The sequence below is a fragment of the Pseudophryne corroboree genome, chromosome 3 (assembly GCF_028390025.1).
Source record: "Pseudophryne corroboree isolate aPseCor3 chromosome 3, aPseCor3.hap2, whole genome shotgun sequence".
NCBI classification, from domain to species: Eukaryota; Metazoa; Chordata; class Amphibia; order Anura; family Myobatrachidae; genus Pseudophryne; species Pseudophryne corroboree.
Genome location: NC_086446.1, coordinates 358,338,081 through 358,350,631, shown reverse-complemented (window position 1 = coordinate 358,350,631; position 12,551 = coordinate 358,338,081).

The window sequence follows — 12,551 nt, the reverse complement described above, 5'->3', positions numbered from 1 at the left end:
TCACATAAGGTTGGAGAATCTGATCGAGGTACATCGCGATGGGCTGGTATAGACAGTCGCGAGCCGAGATGATTGGGCGCCCTGGGGGAGACACGGGGTCCTTGTGGATCTTGGGGACAGTGTACATTATCGAACTCACTGGAAATGGTTGTTGTAGGGCCTGGAGGAGAATATCATCCAGTTGACCATTGGCTTTTGCCTGTTGTAAAATGCCTGTGAGTTCTACTTGATACTGATGAGTCGGGTCACCATCAAGCTTCTGGTACACGGCCGTGTCAACTAATTGTCGTTCAATTTCCGCCATGTAGGCCCCCAGATCCTGGACCACAATGGCACCCCCCTTGTCTGCCGGACGAATTACGATGTCTCTATACTCAGACAAATTTTTAAAGGGCAAGATGTTCGTCCCTGCTTAAGTTATGGTGTGGCCTGGGTTGGGCATCCACAAATTTCTGAACCGAAGCATCCATCAATCGGGAAAACGTTTGTATTGAAGAGTTTTGAGAATTAGGATCAAACTTAGAACGGCTTCTCTTCCTCAAAAATTGTTGTGTAGGTGATGTAGTGGGAACTTCCGTGACATGTTGAAAATGCTCCTTTAATCGGAGCGACCTGGAAAATCTATAGAGATCGATGTTCCAAGTTAGATCATGATGTTTATTAGTCGGCACAAAGGAGAGGCCCTTGTTAAGAACCTTTTCCTCTGCCTCAGTGAGCACATGGGAAGAGAGATTGTAAATCATTTTTTCTTTTGGGAGGGAACTTCTTTTTTGCCTCGAGTTTTGACCCCCGCGGCGGGTGGCTTTGACTTGACAGCCTGGTCTTTTATTTTCTTGGTCTGTCCGCCTGGGGGCATAGAGGTCCCCTCTAAAGGGTCGTCAGAGTCCCGAATCTGAAAGTCACTGTCACTGTTAGAAGTAACAGTGCCTCTTGCCCTGGCTTCACGGCGTTGTCGCCAACCTTGGTGAGATCCTCCCTTCTGTGATCGCATAGAAGGGCGTTCGCCACCCATTAACCAATGGTAGACTCTGTTGGTCTCATAATCTTGTACCACTGTGTCATATTTCTTAAGCTTGAATTTAGACAATTCCTTCTGGTAGGATTCCATAGTTGACTTGATTTTGGAAAGCCAGTCGGTGCCCGTGTCAGCAGACAGAACAGGGACATTGGTCGTTTGAAACTTGTTGATTTTCTCTCTCACCAAGTGGAGTTCTTTTTCAGATTCTTTAATCACAAGTAACATGAGATCGAGTCCACACTTGTTCACAATCCCTATCCACTGTTGACAGAATTCCGGGCTGTACCGACCAATGGTTGGTGCGTTGCGACAGCGGAAGCCGCGTGGTATCATCTTCTCCTTGAAGTATTTGGTCAAGGTGACCCCGTGCATTAGATAGTCTATTTCACGTTTTTTTAACTTAACTAGATGTTGATAAACTTCTTCAGCTGATAAATCTGATTCAAAGGAAGGCCATGGTTCTTTGGATAGGATACCTTCGGCCTCTTCGTCAGTAAAGCTGCACAACAGTCCCTTGGTTCGGGGCATGCTGCGGCAACCTGTCGCAAAGCCACCACTGTCGTCCGACTGTGTTTCCGTAATGAAATGTGTCAATGTTCCAAGAGGGGTAGGTAAATACAGCTGATGGTGCAGGGTTCCGTGCGGAGTCAGGTGACTCACAAAAAACAATCCAAGAAATGAACCCGCACTCGGATGCTGGTAAATCAAAATAAATGAATGAAGGGTGCCCTCAGCAGATGTGAAGATGCAAAGGGGAAAAAAAGGCTGCGGCACTCCAGTTGCAGAAAAAAGATGTATTAATTTAAAAGGTCATAACAGCAGTAATAATGGCAGCGACGTTTCGGTACTCGCAGGTACCGTTTTCAAGCTACATACTGCGGATAGGAAAAAGGCAGAATAAACAAGAATGACATGTATATACTTACTTAAATACCCCCCGCCGCTGAGAGAAGCCGGGTGACGGCAGCGTCCCGCATGGTGTCCGTCCACGACGGGCGCTTGCCGATGACGTCATGCCGCAGAGCGCCGGGGTGATCCAGGGGAGCGTGATGCGTTGCCTGGCAACCGGACGCTGAGGACTGAGATCTCTCCCCGGCCTCCCACAGCAGCTAAAGGAGACACAAGCAACAAATAGAAATCATGCATCAACATAGGATATTAAAAATAAACATGGGATTATGAAAGACACATGTGTACATTACAGTGTGGGCGCGAACGAATAGAATTGCGCACACGCTGATCAGAGAAGCAGGTTACCATGGGAACAAAAATGCACAGAAGTAGTTGGATAATGTAAATATTGCTACACCATAGAAAAAACATCGCTTGCGGAGGCTAAATATTATATAACCATTTATAACCATTTCCAGTGAGTCCGATAATGTACACTGTCCCCAAGATCCACAAGGACCCCGTGTCTCCCCCAGGGCGCCCAATCATCTCGGCTCGCGACTCTCTATACCAGCCCATCGCGATGTACCTCGATCAGATTCTCCAACCTTATGTGATTCGACATGCAAGACTAATCAAGGACACTACAAGCTTCCTTAACCGACTAGCTGTCATTACTGATATCCCAGCAAACGCATTTTTAGTTACAATGGATATCAATAGTCTGTATACGTCGATCCCTCATGCACAAGGTCCTTCAGCAGTAAGAACGTTTTATCTGGAAGAAGGGATAACTGATCTTGACATCGACTTATTCATGCAGTTGCTTGAACTTACACTAACACGCAACTATTTCATCTACAATGGCACAATCTACAGACAACTGTTGGGTTGTGCTATGGGCAGTAACGTAGCACCCAGCTACGCCAACATCTTTATGTTCTCTGAGGAAGAGTCAATGTTCTTTGCTGCTCCAGAGAGTGCACGAAATATCTCAATATATATGCGCTACATTGACGACTTATTCATGTTATGGCTGGGGGATGAAAAAGCCTTGCTGGGCCTTATTGAAACCATCAATTCCCAACCATCCACCATCAGGATCACGGTAAACTATAGTAAAGTTTCAATCCATTATTTGGATGTCCAAGTATCCATTGTAGACCACAAATTACGAACCGAGGTGTTTTCCAAACCGACTGACCGGAACACTTTGCTATCAGCTTCCAGTTTCCATCCCAAACCTCTTAAACGAGGCCTGCCTAAATCACAAATGATGCGTGTGGCAAGAATAGCAAGCGATAAAACAATAGCAGCCAATAGTATTGATGCTGTCATTGACAAATTTGTGGCCAGAGGATACAATCTCACTGATTTAAAGAAACAAAAAATGGAAGTTTTAGCATTGGACCGGTCCCAACTGCTTACTCCGAAAGTGAAGGACACCCAATCCACGATCCCTTGGAAGATGGAATATTCTACATCTAGTCAAGTGGTTCAGAGAGCGAGCCGTGCTCTATGGCCTATTGTAGCGTCTGACGAAGCTTTACCTTGTTTCAAATCGAAAAGGCCCATGGCATGTTTTACAAGAGGACGAAATATTAAGGACATGGTTGTCCACACGGACATCACTGGTTTTGATAAACCTGCTCCGGTGCCTCACTTTATGACAAAACCACCAGGCTGCTATAAATGCCCTCGATGTACCACCCGTTCACACATGTTAACTGGTCCATCATTTCAACATCCACATACTTCAAAAAATATATTTCTGAAGCATACGTTGTCATGTCTCTCCACTTATGTGATCTACATCATCATTTGCCCATGCAAATTGTACTACGTGGGCAAAACAATTCGTACAGCACGCGAACGTATTTCACTCCACAGATCTTCCATTGGAAAGGCCATTGCCAGTGGGAGCTCGGATCAACCCGTTGCCCGACATTTTCAACAATTCGGACATCCGCTATCTTCGCTGAAACATATGCTAATAGATCACATTCCGCCATCGCTTCGTGGTGGCGATCGCAGTGGAAAGCTGTTGAAGTGTGAGATGAAGTGGATACACAGTCTCAATACAGTATCACCAGCTGGATTGAACGAACGTTATAATTGGAACACTTTTTTATAAAGGGCACTCTATTCACTAGCAACATTTATTATATTTAGTATATGTGGCATGCTACGTTTGCTCTTTTTGTATTAGTTTAGACATATGGAATGCATATAATTAGGTCCCCAGTTCGCCTTCCCTTCCTTGCTTGCTTGCTATGAGAGGCTCGTGGTATCTTGATAATATTTAGCCTCCGCAAGCGATGTTTTTTCTATGGTGTAGCAATATTTACATTATCCAACTACTTCTGTGCATTTTTGTTCCCATGGTAACCTGCTTCTCTGATCAGCGTGTGCGCAATTCTATTCGTTCGCGCCCACACTGTAATGTACACATGTGTCTTTCATAATCCCATGTTTATTTTTAATATCCTATGTTGATGCATGATTTCTATTTGTTGCTTGTGTCTCCTTTAGCTGCTGTCGGAGGCCGGGGAGAGATCTCAGTCCTCAGCATCCGGTTGCCAGGCAACGCATCACGCTCCCCTGGATCACCCCGGCGCTCTGCGGCATGACGTCATCGGCAAGCGCCCGTCGTGGACGGACACCATGCGGGACGCTGCCGTCACCCGGCTTCTCTCAGCGGCGGGGGGTATTTAAGTGAGTATATACATGTCATTCTTGTTTATTCTGCCTTTTTCCTTTCAGCAGTATGTAGCTTGAAAACGGTACCTGCGAGTACCAAAACGTTGCTGCCATTATTACTGCTGTTATGACCTTTTAAATTAATACATCTTTTTTCTGCAACTGGAGTGCCGCAGCCTTTTTTTCCCCTTTGCATCTTCACATCTGCTGAGGGCACCCTGCATTCATTTATTTTGATTTACCAGCATCCGAGTGCGGGTTCATTTCTTGGATTATATATATATATATATATATATATATATATATACACTGTATATGTTGTGGCAGTCCAGTCCGGATGCCACCCCGGGTGTTTGCAGGACAGCGCACAACAGTTCGGGTTCCCCGGGCTAAGGCAACCTGGGTTTAGGACTGGACCAAGAGGAAGCCCATGGGGGGTGTTGGGACATTAAGGTTGTCTCTTTAATATTGTGTCAAAGATTATCTGGCAGTTGGAAATGATAGTATTGTATTGCTGTTGATACACAGAAATTCCCTGCAATTTCATACATGAGATCCCATCCATGCAGGTCCGGTCCAGGTATTGGAGCAAGCGCTCCCAGCAATCAGGCACACCTGTGCCACACTTTAATATAGCTTGTTAGGGAAAGGGCTCAGGGCTCCTGATGTCAACAAGTGGCCAGGCGATAGAGGGCGGGCCAGTGGGTTAGAGACAGGGAGCTTGTATACATGCTGTTTGTGAACTGGTGCCTAATTAAGGTACCCATTGAAACTTGCTGTGAAACGTCGGTTTACTATGCTGTGGAAGTAAATGGTCTGCATTTCTTTAACAGAACTGTGTCAGCGACTTGTCTGGTGGAAGGTCGCTTGCAGTGCTTAAAGTGGTTCTAGAGAGGTGGTGGAACTCACCCCCCTTCCCACAGTGGCAATTCAACAAAGGTATTCCGCGCGCCGTAGGCGCGCGTCGCAAAAAGGGGCGTGGTCTCAAAAAAGGGGCGTGTTACACAATAGTAATAACGCCCACAGTAGTAGCACCCCATAATACACATAATGCCTACAGCAGTAGCGCCTCTTATACAATGCCCACAGTGGTAGCGCCCCTTATATAGAGCCCATAGTAGTGGTGCCCCTTATGCAATGCTCGCAATAGCAGTGCCCCTTATGACCCCAGGAGTGATGCCCCTTATGAAGTGCCCCCTTTACAATGCCCTCATTAGTAGTGCCCCCAGTAGTAATGCCCTTAATGGTAATGCCCCCAGTCGTTTAGCCCCTGTAGTTATGCCCCCTTGTAGTTTAGCCCCCAGTAGTAATGCCTCCGAGTAGTAATGCCCCCAGTAGTTTAACCCCTGTAGTTACGCCCCCAGTAGTAATGCCACTGTAGTTATGCCCACAGTAGTAATGCCCTCCTGTAGTTTGCCCCTTGTAGTTTGCACCCAGTAGTAATGTCTCCCAGTAGTAATGCCCCCAGTAGATGCCCCTCTGTAGTTTGCCCCCCAGTAGTAATGCCCCCCCAGTAGTAATGCCCTCCTGTAGTAATGTCCCCCAGTAGTAATGCTCCTCAGTAGTTTGCCCCCCCAGTAGTAATGTCTCCCAGTAAATGCCCCCCAGTAGATGCCCCTCAGTAGCTTGCCCCCCAGTAGTAATGCCCTCCTGTAGTTTGCCCCCTTGTAGTAATGTCCCCCAGTAGTACTGCCCCTCGGTAGTCTGTCCCCCAGTAGTAATGCCCTTCTGTAGTTTGCCCCCTTGTTTTTTGCCCCCAGTAGTAATGTCCCCCAGTAAATGCCCCCCAGTAGTAATGACCCCAGTAGATGCCCCTCAGTAGTTTGCCCCCCAGTAGTAATGCCTTCGTAGTAATGACCTCTCAGTAGTTTGCCCCCCAGCTGCTACACAAATAAAAAAAATAAAAAAACACAGCACACACCATACTTACCAAGCCCCGCTCCTTGTCCGGCCGCTGCAGTCCTCTCGCCGCCCGCTCCTCTGCACTATGAGAGAGACGTCATGATGTCTCTCCCATAGCGCGCACTGACTGAGCCGGAAGGCGGAGCTCAGTACTGAGCTCCTGCCTCTGGCTGCCGCTGTGCGGGAAGACGGGCGCCCGCTGGTAACACACTCTCAGTGGGCGCCCGTCATCTCCCTGCAATGACGGGGACACGTCGCCGGGTTAGGTGAGCCAAAGGAGGCGGAACTGCGTTCCGTCTCCAAGTGGAACTGACGGAACGCAGTTCCGCCCCGTTCCGGCTCACTTTAACCCCTGGTCGCTTGTTACAAATTGGCGCCCAAACAGGGACCCTCTGCTGGATGCACCAAGAGCAGCGGGAACCTAGCAGCTGCAGGAGCCGCAGGAACCGTGACAGTCTCCACAGACTCTGCAAACTTCCTCTGGTCAGGTTAGTAACCAGCCAGGGTGTGTGTGTCAATTAGTTTTTTTTTTTTTTTTTTAAATCGGTGGGGTTTCCCTTTTTGTGTTTTTGTTGTTTTTGTTGTTGTTGTTGTTGTTGTTGTTGAACTATGGTTTGGTGGTGTATGTTAAGGGACGCAAGATTCATATATCATGCATCCATACCGTCCACCATGGAGGAGTTGTTAAGGGCCCTAACTAATGTGGCTGCAGGGCAACAATCCCATATGCAGGTTCTCCAAACACAAGTAAAAGCTCAGCAGGAAACCCTGTGACTGATTCGTGATGAAGTGGGTCTCCTGCGACAGCATCACCAGGAGCCTAGGCCGTTGCAAAAGATGTGTCCCTCAGACGATGTAGAAGCCCACCTGGGGACCTTTGAGCGCACAGCCAACGCCTGGGATGGCCAGAGGACAGCTGGACAAATAAGCTGGCCCCATATTTGATGGGGGATCCCCTGAAAACGTACCATGACCTTCCTGTGGCCCAGGCATCTACCTATTCGCAACTTAAAGCTGCCATACTGGGTCGAATCAGCATAACCAAGGCCTGCAAAGCCCAGCGCTTCCAAGACTGACATTGGACCTCGACAGAGAATTCTAGAATCCAGCTGGCTGAACTTCTAAAAATGGCGAAGTGTTGGCTTCAGCCGGAAAAGAATACGGCTGCCCAAGTGGTGGAGACCGTAACCATAGACCACTGTGTGTGGGTCTTAGACAGAGGTGGGTTCTCTCAAAATATGGAGGACCAAGCCGCCGCAATGGAGAGATATACTGCACTGGGGAAAATGGCTAAGCTCTCAGACTGAAAGACTCGACCAGTCCCAAGACCCCGGACCCGTCAACCTCCGAAATGGGGGCCTGGACCACATCCGAAAGGATTGTACCAAACAACCTGAGCCTATGGAGTGCATAGCAGCAAAATCAGGGCAACCAGACTACAGCTGTGTCGGAAGCAAGGGTTCTTCTGTGCCCTCCCAATTCCAGGTGACCATCCAGATTGCAGCACGGCAAATCCAGGCGCTTGTCGATACTGAAGTGAATCGTCAATTATCTCCGCGGGGTCGGTCCCTGAAGGCGCTGACCAGGTCTTACCTGTGGTTGAGGTGCTCTGCATCCATGGTGCCACTTGCAAGTACCCCAGAGTGCAGTTTCCAGTACAACATCGGGGGCGGACAATCCAGCTGGTGGCAGCCGTCACCCCGCGCTTGGGGTGAGATTTCCCTGGCCTATCGAAACTGTTGCCATTTCAACTGAAGGAGCTGCCTTCCTCTCCCAGCTTTGTGGCTCGAAGGTTGAGTAAGTCCTCAAGTGTGTGTGTGGAGTCGGTATGTCTACGCCAGAAGAGCCGACCAATCCGGAGGAAGCGAGTGACGAAAGGACATTAAGAACTGTCATGTCACTTCAGGATTTCGGACGAGACCAGCAGGAAAACCCGAACTTTGCGAATGCTTTCCAGAACATTTGTACTTATAATGGGAAAATGTATTTACCCTTAACCAGGGGGGGCATCACTTATTTCATAGCAGAGAAGGATTTACTATATCAGGTTGTCAAGGAATGGGGCAAGAAAGTTGAGCAGCTTGTAGTACCATGGGTCCATCAGCCTCTGGTCCTGGAAGCTGCCCATTCAGAGTTGTGGGAAGTACATTTAGGGGAGGAGAAAACTCTGCAGAGGATACAGCAGTGGTTTTTCTGGCTGGGAATCCGAGCGTCGGTAGAAAAGTACTGTCCGGAGTGTCCTATCTGCCGGCATACCACACCAAAGCCCCAATGCAGAGCTCCCCTCATCCCTCTTCCGGTAATTTCCATTCCCTTTGAAAGGAATGGGATGGATATTGTGGGGCCAGTAGAAAAATCAGCAAGGGGACATCAGTATATCTTAGTCCTCCTTGATTAAGCCACACAATACCCTGAAGCCATCCCTCTAAGAAATACAGTATGAAGACAGCAACCATTGCCAAAGAACTATTGCTGATCTTCTCCCATCTGGGCATACCCAAGGAGGTCCTCACTGACCAGGGGACCCCCTTCATGTCCCGTCTTATGAGCGACTTCTATCGGCTGCTGGGGGTTAAGGAGATTTGCACCTCAGTGTATCATGCCCAGACTGATGGCTTGGTGGAGCGTTTTACCGCACACTCAAGCAGATGCTCAGGAGGGCAGTTGCCCAGGACAATAGGGATTGGGACCAGTTCCTACCTTTTCTGATGTTCGCCATCCAAGAGGTTCCCCAGTCCTCTACGGTTTTCAGCCCCTTTGAGCTGCTGTATGGCAGACAGCCCTAGGGAATAATAGACCTCCTAAAGGAAGGATGGGAACAACAGACATCACCGGATCAAATGTAGTAGAGTTCATTCACCAGCTCTACGGGCGGTTCCAGCAGATAGCTCCGTTAGTCAGGGACCATATGACTCAGGCCCAGTCTAGACAGAAATGTCATTATGATGTCCCAGCTGAGAAACAGAGTTTTAACCCTGGAGAGAAGGTCTTAATCCTGGTACCCACAGTGGAGAACAAGCTTTATGCCCATTGGCAAGGGCCATATACAGTGCTCGAGGCTGTGGGACCAGTGACTCATTGTGTGAGCCAACCGGGAAAGCAAAAGCTTCCACAGATCTATCATATAAATCTGCTGAAGCCTTGGATGGAAAGCTCAGAGAGAGCAACTGCAACAGTGGCCAAGATCTCGGCATGCGCAGTCCCGATTGCCAGATTTCTCGACGAGCTCAAGACACGTCAAGCTCAAGACATGGTCAGGAGAAATTTAGATGTCTTTTCCGCGATTCCAGGGAGGGCTAAGATCATCGAGCACGATATCGTTATTCCTCCGGGGGTAGTGGTCAATCTGCAGCCATACCGGATACCCGAGGCAAAGAGGGAAGCAGTACACAAGGAAGTGGAGGAAATGTTATGCCTGGGGGTTATTGAATAAGTCCACCATTGGGTGGAATAACCCCATAGTGCTGGTCTGCAAGCCATCTGGAGCACTGCGGTTCTGCAGTGACTTCCACAATTTGAACCAAATATCTAAATTTGATGCCTAACCCATTCCACGTGTTGATGAGATGATCGAGCAACTGGCCAAAAGCCAATACTTGACCACTCTTGACCTTACTAAAGGCTATTGGCAGATTCCCCTCACCGAGGCTGCCAAGGCGAAAACGGCTTTTTCCACCCCAGATGGCCTGTTTCAGTATTGAGTCTTGCATTTGGTCTTCACGGGGCCTCGGCCACATTCCAGCAGGCTATGAATAAGCTCCTCCAGCCCCACCAGAAGTACGTAGCCATGTACCTAGATGATAAGTATACAGATGTGGATAAATCCACAGGGAACCAGCGCTCAAACCCTATTTGTAGTGGTGAATGATACGGTTATAAAGTGAAACTAAAATCAATAATGAAAAAGCAGGTAATATACTTAAGGTTGTTTATTCTAAGATGCTGAGATACTTTCTTTCCCAACAGGTATAAATTCGGTTTAAAAGTCAATCAGTGATTGGGGCACGCTCCTGGTTTGAGCTTAGATTCTGAAGTGCAAGGTTCAATTGAAAGAACAAATGCTGTAATCTTTGTAAAGTCGAAAAAAAGAAAAAGAAAAATGCCACAAAAAAATATTAATGATAATATGTACTAAAGTCCAAACGGTTTACAAGTCTATACAGACAGCGGCGTCCCGCTAATCTGTGCTCTGAAGTGAAGGATTCTCTTGTGAAGTGATGAACAGTTGACAGCGGTAGTGTATGCTTTGGTTAGAGTGGAGAATAAGGACCCTGGACTGGCGCTATTCCTCCTGCAGCACGTCCCACAGTAGAGCGCCCGAATCAGGCCCGCTCTGTGGGGCCGCTGACCTGGGGTGTGTGCCTGTCACAGAGGCGAAGTGGACCCGGCCGGAGCTCTCCGAGCGGCTGGCCGCGCCTCTCCTCCTCCTACAGGGACTTACCTTCTCCCTTCCCCTCCGCCTTCCACTCTCCGCTGTCTCTGGCTTCTTCCGTCGCCTGGCAACCGGTTGCTTCCGGAACTCCGGATCACGTGACCGGATGGTTTGCGGAAAGGATTAGCAGTACTGTCCTTCTTTGTAGTGAATATTCGTCCTCAGTCCAATGTAGTATAGATGGGTAGCTCCAACGCGTTTCGACCTGTTAGGGTCTTCCTCTGGGAAGGAAGGAAGACCCTAACAGGTCGAAACGCGTTGGAGCTACCCATCTATACTACATTGGACTGAGGACGAATATTCACTACAAAGAAGGACAGTACTGCTAATCCTTTCCGCAAACCATCCGGTCACGTGATCCGGAGTTCCGGAAGCAACCGGTTGCCAGGCGACGGAAGAAGCCAGAGACAGCGGAGAGTGGAAGGCGGAGGGGAAGGGAGAAGGTAAGTCCCTGTAGGAGGAGGAGAGGTGCGGCCAGCCGCTCGGAGAGCTCCGGCCGGGTCCACTTCGCCTCTGTGACAGGCACACACCCCAGGTCAGCGGCCCCACAGAGCGGGCCTGATTCGGGCGCTCTACTGTGGGACGTGCTGCAGGAGGAATAGCGCCAGTCCAGGGTCCTTATTCTCCACTCTAACCAAAGCATACACTACCGCTGTCAACTGTTCATCACTTCACAAGAGAATCCTTCACTTCAGAGCACAGATTAGCGGGACGCCGCTGTCTGTATAGACTTGTAAACCGTTTGGACTTTAGTACATATTATCATTAATATTTTTTTGTGGCATTTTTCTTTTTCTTTTTTTCGACTTTACAAAGATTACAGCATTTGTTCTTTCAATTGAACCTTGCACTTCAGAATCTAAGCTCAAACCAGGAGCGTGCCCCAATCACTGATTGACTTTTAAACCGAATTTATACCTGTTGGGAAAGAAAGTATCTCAGCATCTTAGAATAAACAACCTTAAGTATATTACCTGCTTTTTCATTATTGATTTTAGTTTCACTTTATAACCGTATCATTCACCACTACAAATAGGGTTTGAGCGCTGGTTCCCTGTGGATTTATCCACATCTGTATACTTACCATTTAAGGGGGGGTGGGACACCCCTCATTACCAGCAGCACAGCCCGCCTCAGATTAACACCTCAGTGCGCAGAGAACCCATTTCTGTATATGTACCTAGATGACATTATCTTCAGCGACGACTGGGAGTCTCATCTTACCAAAGTGGAAGCCGCATTAAAGACTCTGCGCTTCTACGGCTTCACGGCCAACCCAGAGAAGTGTGCGATAAGTATGTTGGAGGCCAAGTACTTGGGGTACGTGGTGGGCCGGGGCCAAATCAAACCTCAGGTCAATAAGGTGGAGGCGGTTGCTGTCTGGCCAAGGCCTGAGAGGAAAACCCAACTCAGGGCCTTTTTAGGCCTGGTGGGATATTACCGCAAGTTTATCCTGAACTTTGCCACCAGAGCAGCCCCGCTCACTGATTGCTTGAAAAAGCAAAGTCAGGACAAGCTTGTGCGGACATTCCAGGTACATAAGGCCTGGAAGGATTTAAAAAGTGCCCTGTGTAAAGCACCAGTGTTGATAGCCCCGGACTTTGGTAA